At 42.4% G+C, this 13,502-nt stretch overlaps 1 protein-coding gene across 8 annotated transcripts in view; it reads right to left on the reverse strand.

The window, feature by feature from the left end:
* The window catches only part of Zfh2 (Zn finger homeodomain 2), a 326,804-nt gene that overhangs the window by 163,157 nt on the left and 150,145 nt on the right, over window positions 1–13,502 (reverse strand). For all 8 annotated transcript variants that reach the window (XM_070668235.1, XM_070668237.1, XM_070668236.1 and 5 more), the window contains one exon: window positions 3,449–3,484. The gene's annotated coding sequence lies outside the window, so the exon portion shown is untranslated. The remainder of the gene's footprint in view (window positions 1–3,448; window positions 3,485–13,502) is intronic.

The raw sequence follows: 13,502 nt of genomic DNA on the forward strand, positions 1-13,502 counted from the left end.
AGCACAAGTCTTTGTTTTTTAATGTCGATTCGCTCGAGCGTCGGGATTAAATCGTTTGATGTGTGTAGAATGTGCTGAGGCAGTCATGTGAATAGAACGGTGCATTGAACGGATGTTCCGGTTTATCAGTGCATACGGCGTGCCGTCGTGTTTCCATTTATTCTGTCGCCGGGTGAACTCGTGCCATTGGAACGCTCATCGAAGCCGAGAGGCGAAGTCGTTAGGCAATTTGAGGTAAAGTTAACTCTTTACAAGACCGCGACGATGTCACTGCCATTGCCCGTGAGAGCAAATTTTTAAACCTGATTCGAGAAACGGCATTTACACCGAACGAACCACCGGCGACCGACGGGGCAATCACGGCTGCTGTAATCGTCCACCAGGCGACGAATTCTCATTCAATTCAATGAATTAACCGCCATCGCGATAACGACACAGAGCGGGTTTAATTTCAGTCATTCGAATCGGGTGTGCGACGTGATTTTTCAAGGTTCCCTTGGGAGCCTATATTCCGCGTAACTGCGGGAATATTTTTTTTAATTAAGAAACAGCTCCGATAATAATTTTAACATCCTCTCTTCCTTCAGTAAGACAATTAAAGTATAAAAATTTAGAATATAAACGTTAAGCGATACTTATTAATTATTATCTATTCGATCTGTCTTGAGATAGTTAAGAAATGTCAAGTGTCGCGAGGGGAATGTCTCAGAAATGCCGTGGATATATTTAACATCGTCGGCATTCGTGGCGAACAGGACGCGTTACAAATGTTAATGCGACATTAGGTGCCACGTCTCTATCCCTTTACACTTTTCCGCGCGCGAGAACACGAAATCGGTTAATCCAAACGCGCCGGAATCGCCGGGGCCGCGGTGCGGAAAGGGGGGACGGAGACGCGGATCGGCAAAACGTTCCGGTTTGTCAGAACGCGTACCGGCATGCCGCGGCTTGTTTCCATTAATTCGCGTTGCATGGCGAGCTCGTGCCGTTGGAATGCCCGTCGGAGTCGTCGGGTTATAAAAGGCAAGACGGAGCAACCTAATTTGCTACATTGTCACGAACATACGCGAGCGGCCCACTCGCGAAATATCGGCTGTAAATAAGTCCCCGGCTCGAATCTGATAAGCTAAATCCAATTAACCCTCATCACTTTAGGACGGCGTGGCTCGATTTTTACCCGAAATCGCGCGGAAATCCTTAAACCCGCGATCAAGCAAACGCGATGGCCTCTAAAGCAGATATTCGTCCGCGTGGGACTGCTATTTATGATTATTCGCGTGATAAAACTTTTGCACCTACTTCCCAGTGCATTTGCAATCTTGTCTCGGCTCTGTCCGATACAAATTATTCTTTATCGGCTAATTGGCACGTAGGGGATTTTCAATTACCGCGAGGTTCACAGTGTCCCGCGCTTGAATATGCATGCGATTTGTTTCCTGTTACCTTGATGCCGGGGAATCGGTTATTCTAATATGAAGTTATTGGTATAACGGGTTAATGTGCGTATGCATTACACGGGAAGGCGTCAGTTTATTTCATTAATGAGTGTACAAAGCTCTTGCCTCGAGTATTTATGGATGCTGAAAGGTTGTCCGATTCAGGAAGGAATATTTAGCCGCGAGGGGGAAGAAAAAGAAAAAAAAAAGACAGTTACGATCGATTACATCGTGCTCCCTCGCGTTTCGTCTTGCCTCATGTAATAACCGCGATCGAACTCGATGCACGGCGATCGCGCTCATGCGTGAATGCGGAATCGCTTAATTTCAAACGCACTGAAACACATCGCGATGAACGGCGGGGGGGCTGCGCAAGGAGGGACACGTTCGTCCGTTCCATCAGCGCGTAATAATCGCTCCTGACGGAGCATTCTATTAATGTACCTTAACAATTTTGTATCGCCGGAACGAGTCCACTTCCGAATGTTGCACCGGAGTTTTTCCGAGCGAGTTCGATCCGCGCGCCGTGCACATTGACCCGCGAGATGCATAAATAACACGCGGAAACGCGAGTTCCCTTTCGACGCAGAGCTATAACAGTTAATTCGACCGGAAATTTACTGTCGATGAAATACAGCGAATTAACTGATACATGCGACGTTATTACGTTAATGAAAATATCTATAAAACTCGAATTTAATATTTACCCTAGCACACTCAAAGCGAAAGAACACTAAATTTTCAAAAAAAGAAAAAAAAAATCTTTTTTTACGCTTCTCAATCGATGCCATTTAAAATCGTCTGACCCTTTCATAATTCTACGAATACTTTATTTCATCTATATATCTATGAAAATTAAATGAATCCGTTATAGTAATCACGTTACTTAAATTCCAATCGTGGAATTGCAATTTCACGAATCCTGATACTACGATTTATATATCTTTCGTCCGTGATTTCACGTACTTGCTGTTTTAGCGTGGGAGAGACATTTTTTTATTTTTTTTTCTTTCTAAGAAAGAATTTTATCGCAAATCGCTTAATACAAAACGCGACGGAACACGTCATGACGACGGCGGGATAGAGAGGCAGGTAAGAGGATGCGCGTTTCGCTTTATCAGCGCATACGCGCGCGCGGCATGCCGCGGCGTGTTTCCATTAATTCGCGTCGCGGGGCGAACTCGTGCCGTTGGAATGCCCGTTGAAGCCGAGGAGAGAAGTCGTTAGGCTGCGTGCCGTTCGTTCGACCGGCAACCGGTTTTCCCATCGGTGATTCGTCGTTAATTCGCCGGCGCGGAATAAGTAATCGCGCGCGTCCCAACGACCACCTCGGGTGTGTTATACGTCCGAGTTTACACCGTGCAAACCAGGGGGATCGGCTCGCTCCCTCCGTTGACTTTTCGCGATCGAGAGGAAACTTGGGGAAATAGTCAAAGAGACGCGAGAACATCGACGACGCCAGCGTGAGTGGCGAAGAAATTTCGAAAGTTCCGAATGCTCATTGCATTTTTACGAACGGCGATACTTAAAATAAAATATAAAAAAAAAAAGAAAAGAAAAGAATTAAAAAAAAAATTTCGGAATAGCAAAAATTCCTTTGGGGCAAATTCATCCATTCGTATGCTCGAATGCAGGATTAAAAATATTTCAAGGTTTGATTTATGCAAGGATTATACAGTTTTATGGCGGTATTTTGTCCAATTTTATTTTATGCTAAGTTTGTAAAAATGGGTTCTATATATAGCCTGATATCGGTAGACACAAACGACGTCGCTTGTTGGAAATTGCGTAAAAACTTATAAATTTAATTAGCCGGACGAAACGTTAGGCGACTGCGTGAAAGGCGAAACGTTAAAATGTAAAATAAACGATGTAACAAAAAAACATATAACAAAATGATAAGACAAACGGTCATCCGGAGAATCCCGATCAAAGGCGTTAAGGCTCCGTTACAAGGAAAGTCGCGCCAGCGTCTCTTTTTACATAAAAAGTACCATAGAAAGTTAACTCACCGAATAAGTTCGCCAGCATAGAACTGGAAACTCGTTCTGAAACAGATAAAAGATTATTCATAAAAATAAAAATTTAACACTTTCTCATAAATGTAATATATTTGTCACGGTGGCAAGATAAACGGTTTCTTTTTTCTGTATAAGTATATTATAAAATGTGAACAATTGTGCTCGAGTAATGCCCTCTTAGGCAGCTTCGAACAAGGGCGCAATGGTCGTGACAAATTCAATGTTACGTTTTACAAAACTCAGATCCGACAAAGATAGGGCACCGGGAAATGATCCAAGAGGTAAAAACAATTCAACACGACACGATTTCGTGAAACAGGCTGCCTGCACGCGACGCCATATCAAAGAATTAGATGAAATACAAGCTGATGATGAAAAAAAAAAACATCCAAAATGTTGAAAATGTTTAACGCTTCGCAATAAAATTAAATAGAAGTTATTTTAAGTCTCGTGCTTTATATAGTAATAAAATATTATGTCGCTGAACAGAAAACAATAAAAAAAAAAAAAAAAGAATTTGTTCCGATTATGTAGACGGTATAACATGCGATTGATGTTAGAGGTACAACCGTGAATAGGCTCAAGCTTCCTATGTCAGTCTCTCTACCGTCTAATCTTTCCCGGTGAATTCACGCATGAGAGCGCGAGTTATCGCGACGTGAGGGCTCGTTACTACCCCCCGGGAATTTTACGATAGCTCGGGGACTTGAATGCACGTTCGCACTTTGTGTTCCACGTTAGTGTCCAAGACATCTAGGCGTACTTACGTGTAAGCGCACGAAGCGGGCGCGAGTGCAAATCGTCCAGACGAGGCGAGAAAGACACTCGCATTACGTGCACGCACGCACGCACGGCACGCACGCGTGTGCGCGCGCGGTGCGACCGTGCCCCAGCCGTGTTATTATATTTTACTTTGGTCGACGCGGAAACCCCGGGATAATTTGCGCGAACGAGCCGCAATTATTTAAGGGTGTGCATACGTAAAGAGGGTGGCTCTCCTTCTTTCTCTCTCTCCCTGCCGATCTTTTTCCCCTTTCTTTCCCTCGGCCGTGGGGCCCCGCATTCTGCTCGAGTGTCGGACGCGCGGCCTCTATCGATTCGCGTCGCCGTGCACGTCGATGTCGACGGAGCCGCGAACTCGTAACTTCTTCCGAGAATTGCTACCTTTCTTTAAGTAATAGATATGCACGTCGACGCGAAACGACGCTCAGCCCAGTGTTTGCTCTTCGCCCCGAGGTAACCGCTCGCCATTTTACGAATCGCTAAGCTAGAAATTCAAGCGTAGCTTGCAATGCCGATTGCAATTCCGGGACGAGATCAAAGCGCGAGATTCGAGATCGCGTGTGAGAACACTTGGGCCAAAATTGAAGCGGGAGCGTTGCGGAGCTTCAAAAAGTAAGCGGATCGGTGGAGAAGCTTTAGCGATTGTTTATATGAATTAGCAAGGTTTTTAGCTTTAGTGGAATAGGTAACTTCAAGCTTCTTACAAAGCCTTATCAAGTAAGTAATGTTATCGAGAAAGGGGATGATAATGGCTGGGTTGCTTCCAAGGGTTAATTATGATTCCCCGTATCACTGCTATATCCCAGTTATTATGAAGGGTCACTTGCATTAAATTTTACTATAAAAAGAAGGAAAGCTATTAGGCTATTAAGGTAAAAACCGTGTTGTTTCTCTCTTCCTCCTCGCCTAGAAACATTTTTTTTTTATTTTAAGTGTCCCATTTTTATTTTTATAAAAAATGCAAAAGAAATTTACATACTTAAATAGGCATGGACATATTAGAAACATTCGACGATAAAATGGAAGAATCTATCTAAAATCTTGAAATTCCGTTCGTTCAATCTAACGAAAGAAATTAAGGTATGAATATTTATAAGCGAAAAATTGAAAGACTATTTGTGGAAAACGAGAAAGAGATAATATATTTTAGATAAGGGCATAACTTCCGCTTATAATAGCATTCAATTTCATTTTCTAGTTATTAGAAATGTTGATGCAATCATTTTTCATGTAGCCATCAAAGAATCAGAAGCACGTACGTGCCGTCGAATATGTCTAATGCTATCAATATAATATATTGCATTCGTGTCAAACTTCTTTTTTTAATATATTATTATTATATATATATATATATAATTGTAATAAATTTAATATCATTATTCAGACATGCAATCTCACGCGATACTTTTAAATCGCCGTACCTTTCGCGTCCTCTCTCTCTCTCTCGTACAAAAATATCAATTCCAACTTTATATTTTAGGCTCGACCGACATAAATTCAAACTCAAACTGTTAACTATTCGGGGCTAATGCTCGCATACGGCTCCTAATCGTCGCACGTACGACGGAGATCGGGTATCCGGTCCTGTCGGTGTCTTTAGCCCCGCGCGAACGCGTGTGCATATACATATATACACACACAGATCAACATAAATGCGAAACCCGTTACGTGTGTCGACGGGAGTGCAGCGAAGCACTAACACCGGGGTGGTGTTGAGGGTGGTTGGAGTGGCTCGGGGGGTGATTATGAGCGAGTAAGTGCCGCCGTCCAGTTTTTACTCCCCTGCCCTCCCCGCAGCTCCGGCTGACCGTTCCTCCACCATCGCTGCGGCGACCAGCAACCCCCCCTCTCTTCGTTTCCTACCCTTGTGCTTTAACCGCGGTGGTTCTCTTACTACCGACTCGACTAAACCCCCAACGGATCAATACGCTAAAACATTGCCACGTCGAGACGCCGCCGTGTAAAACCTGAAAGAAATACTATTGCGGGGGCGGTGTTTTCCTTTAGCCAGTGGCCACCGGCGTCTTCGTCGTTCGCGCGGCTAACGAACTTCCGGTTTTCGACCCTTTCACCATCCGACTGTCGTCATCGGCTTCCTCCGTTTCGCTTTCTTCCTTCCTTTCTCCTAACAATCGCAAACGGCTCGTTCTGTCTTGGCTTATGCCTTTGTTTGGACGCTATCCGAAATTTACCGTTCTCTCATTCGACAAAATATAAAAGGATTTTAACCGTGAATTTCTTGCGTTGTTCTTTTTTTCTTTTTTTTTTTCATGAAATTAAACCGATGAAAATTGATAGAATTAAAATCGAATTAAATCTTTTTAAAACATATTAATATTGAATGTATGATATTAAAAAAATTTAAATTATAATTTAATTAAAATAAAATAATTAAATTTAAAATTTTTGAATATGTTTTTGCAATACTATAATAAAATTCTTATTCACGTCGTGTATTAAAATCGTGTGTGAAAATTCCACCGAGATGATGATATGCATCTTCGAAATGAAGGAAGCGCGCTAAGGATAGGCTGAAAGCTCGGCGCATTCCGTACTACGCGTAGCACGATATTTCACCTTCGATGCGCAGTCATAGTTCGCTCACTCCCGTATAGGAAGAGCTCGCTATCGATGGCAAACCTTCGAAGGGCACGAAAGACGGATGAACGGACGTCCGTGGCCTACCGCAACCCACGTAAGGCAACGGATCCGTTCTATCCGCTTGGGTTCCCTTCTCTCTCCGCGCCGACATACGTACGTTCTTACTCTCACGTGTGCTCGACATAACATCGGGTTTCCGCGGTCGATATATCGATTGTTGCTGAACGACCGGCTGGTCGACAGCCACGAAAGTAGAAAAGAGAAAGAGAAAGGCAAGGGAGAGAGACACAAAGGGGAGTAAAAGCGCTCACGGCTGTTGTTCGTGTATGTCTGTTCTGTGGTCACTTGTTGCCTGCCACCCCCGAGGGTTGGCCTTGTCCCTCTGTGTTTGGGGAACGCTTGTCGTTCGACCGCCGACAAACCACCCGGCGACCAAAGCGTGCTCCTCCGAGATCTTTTCTCCGGTGGATTAGGTCGGCGACTCTGCCCCGATGGGCGAATTGCCGATCTCCCCCTTTTGTTTTTCCGTTTTCTTGTTCGCACGTTTCTCGTCGACACCACGAGCGCGCGAGTGAAAGCTTCTAAGCGTGGAAGCTGGGATTATCTAAACTTGGAAAACCCACTCGCGATTTTTCGACCGGGCGTCTGAAATCGAAGCGGTAATTGAATCCCAGTGAGATTATTATAATTCGGAAAGTTCGCCTTGCGAAACTTTTACTTTCGGATTTGTTGAAAAATATTAGAAATCCTTAGCGTAGCTTGACATTTAAACTTATTAATAATTTCATATAGGAATCTTGATATCTTGAAGATTTTTCAAGTTCTCGAAATAGCTGCGACATACTTGGTATCGTAAAGTGTACAATTGCGAAAACATGACAGGTGCAATCATTAGAAGAAGAAAAAAAAAAAAGAAAGAAAAAAAAATGAATACTCAATTTCTTTACTTGGCTAGACTTTGGTATATCCAATTATCTTCGCGGTATCGATGAGAAGTAAAGTCTAATAAGAACAGTTTGTTTTTGCGCAACGAAATTTGCATACGAAGTAGAACACTTGGCGAAACTGAATCGTAACCCAACAATAAAGTAAAGGAAAATTCTAACAACGGTCTCTAAGACGCGGCAATATTTTATGGTAATTTCTCAAAGTCAAGATTATTTGTCGAGATTAACGCACCGATATCTTACTTTGTTTAGTCGTAGTTGAGAACTTAGGTAGTAACTTTAATTCATGCGCTATATCCGAGCCATCATTTAAGTTTTCAATTACTTTCTGCAACATCCTCTTCATCCGATTTTTTTTTTTTTTTTTTTTACTAGTATGAAGAACGAGTTTCATATACAAACACGGGCCGCTACACGCGAGGTACGGCTTCTCTCCTTCGTTCTTCTTATCTATTTCGCCGTTCTTCTCGAGACACGCTACTTATTTAAACAGTCGCTTTGCGCGCTGGATCGCGATTGAAATTTTTCCGCGCAAAACGAATGGGGCACGCCGGCTCTGGTCCTTTCGTGAGACGTAGGCATTTCAGAGATTATCGTTATCGAAGGAATAATGCAAACAATCGATGGTGTTCCGAGCTTGTTCGTCGCGCCTTCATCAAAGTGAGTTCCCGATGGATGCACAAACGTGCCGTGGCAAACACAAATATACGCGCGGTTTACACGAAATTTTTTTTATCTGCTATTTAGGTAGAACCGTGTCTTGCTGCACTGGCATGATAATCGCGCCAACGATAGACCTAAGGAACCTTAAGTCCCTTGGATCTCGGGTCCCCGGAAACAGACAATACACGTGTTTGCCGAGCAGGCCTCTTTGTTAGCGTTGCGATCTTCGGAACAATTTTCACACGGTAATTTAATTATTACACGTCATATTTTTGCGAGTTGTAATTTTGTAAAATTATATCACTTCCCTATTTATAAAGAATTTCTTTTTCTGTCGTTTTTTAAACTCTAACAAAATTTGTGAAATCGAAAAATATTTAATAATATCGACACTTAATAATTTAAATTTAAAGGTAATTCTGACAAGCGGTTTTTAAAATAACGAAACGCGATATTTAAAGATAATTATATCGACTCAAAAAAAAAAGAAAAAAAAAATCCGTCCGCCGATTGGAACATTAGCGATACGAGGTGGTACGTGGAAATTTCTTATTTTTACCTTTCTTTAAACTCAACGATGTAGCAACGGTTGTAGCGATACTACATCTAATAAAACTTCTCTCGGAACAAAGATAAAACATTATAATTGACACGAAATACAGATTACCTACATTCTCCAAACTCAGTTGCGGCAATAATTTCCAATAATTAGTAACGATTCTGGAAGTCAATAACAGCGCGGGGAAGATACACATCACAAACTCGACAGAAACGCGACAAAGAAACGTCTTCTTGATGTCAATGTGATCAATTATTAGGAGCTATTATCTGTAACTCTCGCGGCGGGAGATACAACCTATTATTACGAATTGTATTTCACCGTGTTCGACGCTGCCCGTGGTAATTGTTTACGCTGAACTCTTGTGCAGTGGTCATCTTTATAACTGTAATTAACGTTCTGTAGGCATTAACGTTCCACATGTTTCTCCTATTACACGCGACTACTACTACCTTTGCCAGCGATTATCTCATTTTTCCATTTTTTTTTCTTTTTCTCTACTTTACGGTTGACCTGTTAACGATCTTTCACAATGTATCTTCAAGGAGGTTTAGCAAGAACAAATTTGTGAATATGTATTTCGATAATTTGACGCGACATAAACCCGGAGTGGCGCGTGGTTCTTTCGAAAGTAATTGTCGCACGTTTTATCAAAGTTATTTAACTTGCTTGATCTCCAATAAAAATTTTTGAAGAAGTAAATAATTATAATACGACTGATACTAAAAAGAAAAGACCTCCGTGCGCACCGGACATACGTATTGGTTCGACAATTTATATTTAACGATAAACAACTAATTCATTTAACGGCCGTAGCAGTTTGTGCATTTCTCGGATCGCTACACTGTCGCTGGCGTGCGTCACTTTCTATTAACGGCAACAGGTTTGCGGGATATTTGCGCGTGTCTGGGCGACAAAGGCTTTCCGCGTGGCGTTTTGCGGCGCAGAAAATCGCTCCCCGTAGAAGATCGTTAGTCTCGTTTTCCCCCGAGTCCCACACGCAGGCGGCCACGACCGCGGCCGTAGGTAGAAGTCGACGGCTAATGACTCGGGCCGTGCTCGCCGCGATATATACGTACGTGGGAAACGTGGCATGACTCCGTCCGAGCATTATATAATATTCAATTTTAGCATGCGTGCGACCCGTCTTAATCCAGCCATTATGTCTAATTGGTCGAGATTAGCTAATATCCCCCGTAGTGATTAGGCCATGTGTCCGCGGCTCGTTTCAGATTGAAACCAATTCCCCGGAGCGTACAGCGCACTACCCAGGATCAAACGTAGCAATCCTGGCGATCGACGGATCGATCGGATATAACGTCGCGGAGGGAAAGGGGAGAAGGGGGAGGGGAAACTTGAAAGGGCTTTCTGCCGGTGCAACATTGTCGTCCTGCTGTCGTTCGGGAATGTTAGGAATTTCTTCCGGCATCGAAATATGATACGATTGAGATAGGCGACAGAAAACTTTTTGTTTAAATGAGTAATCAGGTAGGTAAATTAGATATGACTTGTGACGCCCTTTGTGTTCAAATAGATAAGACAAGTAAAAAAAATATATATATTACATATTAAAATAAAAAAAACAATATTTGAAAAGGTCTCTAACATTTTCTCGATAGTTAAATATTTAAATTGTATTAAATGGATTTTTTTTTAATGTTTCTTACGTTACAATGTACGGAACAAAGCGCGATTAATTATGTTTATGCGTCACGCAATAGCGACTCGAAATCGATTAGCGATGTGGTCGCTTAATGGCCTGATTTTCGCATCTGAGACGCATTAACATTTGACTTCAATACGTCCGTTCACCACGCAGAAGCGAAGCGATTTTCTAATCTCGCAGGAAGATTCAAAATAATTACGCGAATGTTGCATACAAACTTTCTCTTTAATGCATTGCAGGCACGTGCGTTTGCTAAGTACATAGAATAACTGTATGAAAGTCGTATCGGGTCGCTCCTTCAAATTGCCATGCGGCACAGAAAGAAAAGACGGGAATATATTTGTTAATTATAAAACGAAATGCCGCCCTGCTCTTTCCGACGTTATTGTGATCGACGGTCTACGCCCGAAAACCGATCGCTGTTATTTTTCGTGTCTTAGAATCGCGCACTATTTTTCTCAAGGAAATATAACATAAAAGCCCGCCGCGCCATAACGCGTGCACGCACGTGTAAACTAGCCATTATGATGGACCATTCACACACGGCATCCAGGTGTGTAAACAAGAAGCGTCACCTTCTTTTTGACAGGAACCGGCCAGGTGAAGATTGTCACCCTCGTACCTTGGGATTTGACTCTATGGTGAGTAAGATTATAGCGAAGGAATCGACGGGGCATAATGGTTTCTCGTTTTTGTTCCGACGAACTAAAGAAATTTTCATGTATAAATCCAAGCATAGGTTTATAAAATAACAAATGACTCACGAAGACGGCAATATTTTAGAAATGAAACGTAGATAAATTGCAGGGAACGTCGAAATTAACGTTGCATCGTGAAACACAATAATGCGTACAATAAATATTAAACTTAAAAAAAACCATGATAATAAATTAATTAATAAAATATATAGTTAATTAAAATATTTTTACAAACACATTTGAGTCGCGCGGGGATATTTTCTTTTTAAGTTACATTTTTCTTTTCGTGAGGGAGGGATATCCGGGTTTAGTATTTTCGTGAATTTGATCCGCGACGTCGTTGTAAACGTGAAATGACATAATCGGTGAATAACGTCGACCGACGACCGCGGCAAGCGTGCAGTTATAAAATGACGGTTGGTAGCATAAAAGAAAGAAAGCGAGTCCCCCAAGCATCTGAATGGATTCGGCCAGGTATCCTCGGAAGGAGACCGCGCTGATGGAATGAGATACAGCAGGGATGGAAAGAGGAACGAAGTAGCGGTGGAAAATAAAGATCGGGTCGTAGGCAGACGCGTCAAAACGGGTCGGAGATGATCTCTCGTGGAGCAGCGAAACGGATTTACTGGTCCGGCGAAAAAGGGACGCTGACCGGGGTTCTCGGCGTGCTGACCCCGGTGACACCGGCCAGGTTCGGAATGCATTTCCATACATTAGCTACCACTCGTAGAAGCTCATATACGTGCCCGGTGGACGTGGAAGGGTGGGGAAGACTCGGTCCGGTTTTTCCGAGAATTAATGACAGACGAGAGGTATGCTCACGGGGTATAATGCCCCGCGCATCCGCGGGGGGCACCCGCACCCGGTGGCCGGTGGGATCCGAATTCAAGATTCCGGTAGGCCGATCGGAATTTATCGAGCGGACCTCGTAACAGAATTTTATAACACTGGACCCTGGGGGAATATGAATTCACCTTGCCCGCTTTTTGCACCGGGCGATTCTTTCAAAACTGATTTTTTTTTTTTTTCTCACCGAACTATTCTTGGAGAGCTCTCTTTTTCTCCTCGCGACAGACCACGAAACTCCGTCGCGCTTGATGACGAATATAAAAACGGTTTAGCCGAGGGAGGGACGCGGTTTATCGCCGCATATGTTTAAATGATCTTCTCTTAAGCATACGGAACTTAGGGGAAATCATAAATAAACGTAATCTACTGGGGAATGATAAATACTTCACGACACGTTTACCCTGTGTACCGCTCGTTCGAATCAGCGCCTATCTAGATTTTACGGCGTTTATAGAAGATCGCCTTTTATTTCGCGGCAGGTGTTTTCACACAGGTACGTTATGTACGGCGCGATTTTTATACTCGCCGCACAAAAATTTATTATCTCGTTTCGGACGCATTAGCGCCGGCTTGCCGGTTACTACGCGCGAACCTCAAGAGGAATGCAAAAGAATTTATTAACGACACGTCATTTCGCCGATCATTAAAAAGTATCATGCTGATTCGCGATCGTAAGATAATGTCGTCGCGCTCGCGAGCTTCGTCGCGTAAATTAACACTCGCGATAAATAATACATTTTATAAATAGGTACATTTCATCTCGTCTTACTGCAATTTGTCATGAAAATTTTTTCACGCCAGTGTCCACATTTCCTCGCATTGTTAAATGTTATGCGTAAGACCACGTATCTTAATAATTTTATAGATTTAAAGATCTGTACGCGAGATATCTAATACGCTGCACTTATTATCAATATTAAGATCGATCGAAAGAAGTCGGATGACAGAAATGATAAGATAATAATTAATCATAAAGACGTCTAGTCGTAGACCATTGCAAGTTGTTATCGCGCTAACACGCCGATCGTTTTTTTTTGTTTCTAGTCTTTTGACAAACGATAAGGCTATTTAGCGTAAGAAAATTAAATTAATTGAACAAATAAATGAACAAAATTGAATCTTGGAGAAAAAGGAAAAAAAGAATCTCGAATACAATAATAGAATAAAATTAATATTTATAATAGTAGGAAAAATCAAGAAAAGAGGACTGAATTTTCCAACAAAATGTATCTCTTATCTTATCTGCATTCTTTTTTATAATCTGTAATTAATAACACGT

This window comes from Cardiocondyla obscurior, linkage group LG17 (genome assembly GCF_019399895.1).
Source record: "Cardiocondyla obscurior isolate alpha-2009 linkage group LG17, Cobs3.1, whole genome shotgun sequence".
In the NCBI taxonomy this organism is placed as follows: Eukaryota; Metazoa; Arthropoda; class Insecta; order Hymenoptera; family Formicidae; genus Cardiocondyla; species Cardiocondyla obscurior.